Genomic DNA, 2500 nt, shown 5'->3' on the forward strand with positions numbered 1-2500 from the left:
TATATATTATATATATATACATATATATATATATAAATATATATATATATATATATATATATATATATGTATGTATACATACATATATAGATAGATAGCTATGTATACATATACATATATAGACAGATAGATATAAAGATAAATAGATAGATAGATAGATAGATAGATAGATAGATAGATAGAGAGAGAGAGAGAGAGAGAGAGAGAGAGAGAGAGAGAGAGAGAGAGACAGAGAGAGAGAGAAAGACAGAGAGAGAGAGAGAGAGACAGAGAGAGAGAGAGAGAGAGAGAGAGAGAGAGAGAGAGAGAGAGAGAGAGAGAGAGAGAGAGAGAGAGAGAGAGAGAGAGAGAGAGAGAGAGAGAGAGAAAGAGAGAGAGAGAGAGAAAGAAAAAAGAGAATAAAAGACAAGAAAAAAAAAAGAGAGAAGAGAGAAAGGGAAAGAAAAAAAAGAGAGAGAACAAAAAAAAAAGAAAAAAAAAAAGAAAAGAAAAAAAAAAGAGAGATGAGGAATAAGAATAAGAAGAGAGAAAAAGAAGAATAAAAAATTCTCCGGCCGTGCGAGGGGAAATATTTGTTCACAGCCTCTTTTTACGTCCCGGCTCGAGTTTATTGCTTGCTTTTATTACTGTGACATTTCCCGCCCGACAATTTAGATAAGTCGCTATGGCAATTGGGACAGCGTGGGGATATGTATATATATATATATATATATATATATATATATATATATATATATATATATATATATATATATATATATATATGTATGTATGTACACGCACATACGCACACACACATACGCACACACATATATGTATTTGTGTGTGTGTGTGTGTGTGTGTGTGTGTGTGTGTGTGTGTGTGTGTGTGTGTGTGTGTGTGTGTGTTTGTGTGTGTGTGTGTGTGTGTGTGTGTGTGTGTGTGTGTGTGTGTGTGTGTATGTGTGTATGCTTGCATGTATTTATGTATTATGTACACACACACACATATAGGCATGCATGGGTTTGTATGTGCGTACACATGTGTGTATGTGTGTGAAAGACAAGGAGAGACAGACAAACAAATGAGGAGACAGTGACAGAAAGAAAAAGACATACAAAACAAGAGAGAAACAGACAAACACAGCCAAAGAAAAAGAAAAAGTTAAGAAAAAAGAAAAAAAAGAAAAAAAAGAAAAAGTTAAGAAAAAATAAATAAAATAAACGCAAGACCCACAAATGTATAAGGTATTTGCCGCGCGAAAAGACAAACGAGAATCCGATACGCGATCCATTCAGTCCCGGATCCCCTTTACGTCCGATCGAGACCTATCGGGAAAGGGATTAGACGGATCCGATCTTTTCCGAACCCGCTGAATGTCGTGGTCGGTTACCCCCCCCCATCCCCTCCACCCCACCCCCACCCCCGCCCCACGGAAAGCTCCACCCAAGCTCTATAACAAAAAGGAAAAAAGCGAAAGTATAAAAAAAATAAAAGGAAATGAGATGAGAGAGATAATGAGAAATATGAAAAAATAAGTGAGATGAGAGAGATAATGAGAAATATGAAAAAAAATAAGTGAGATGAGATAGATAAAGAGATATATCCAAAACAGTAAAAGGAAGTGCGAGATAAAGTCAAGGAAATTAGATAAAGAGGGTAATAAAGAAGAGGTAAATTCAGTATGGTAAATAATTAATGGAATAGAATATCATTTTGCTGTAAAAAAGGAAAGAAAATTGTAAAATAACGAACAATTATTAATCTAATTAATACTCTAACATCTGTCACAACACAAGCTCTACAACGATAATAATGATAATAATAATGATAATGATAGTAATATAAATAATGATGACGATAGTAATAATAATAATGATGATATTGTTGATAACAATGATAAGGATGATATTGTTGATAATAATAATTATCATAATGATACTAACGTGGATGATCATAATAATAATGATAATAATAATAACAAGAACTAAAACGATATAGACCATAGTAACATCATCATCATCATCAACAACAATCCTACATCCAATATTATAACACTAATAACAACAAGCCAATAACAAGCAATAATAATAACAAACACTACTAACAACAAGCCAATAACAAGCAATAACAATAACAAACACTAACAACAACAAGCCAATAACTGAACGAATAAATAGACACAAGAGCATACCATTTCCACCAGCATGAGCTTCCCTGCACAAAATGCGATTCCACAACACGAGAACAGACTTCACTACTTAAGAAGTCTATTTAGAAGTCATGAGGCAGCGAGGTACAGATGAGCCACATATCATGATTATCTCCTACCATGAGGCCATGAGGCAGGATATCATTGTGCTTTATGTGGTCTCACTCAGCCTTTTTGTCTTCCTCGCTCGTATCTAAATTCCCTGAATTAAGATGTATTTTTGTTTTACTCCTTTCAAGTTTTTTTCTTATAATTTTTCTTTGGCTCTTTTTTTTATAATTATGATGTGTTGCTTCGTCTGGGTAGTGG

Source organism: Penaeus vannamei, chromosome 20 (assembly GCF_042767895.1).
Source record: "Penaeus vannamei isolate JL-2024 chromosome 20, ASM4276789v1, whole genome shotgun sequence".
Classification (NCBI taxonomy): Eukaryota; Metazoa; Arthropoda; class Malacostraca; order Decapoda; family Penaeidae; genus Penaeus; species Penaeus vannamei.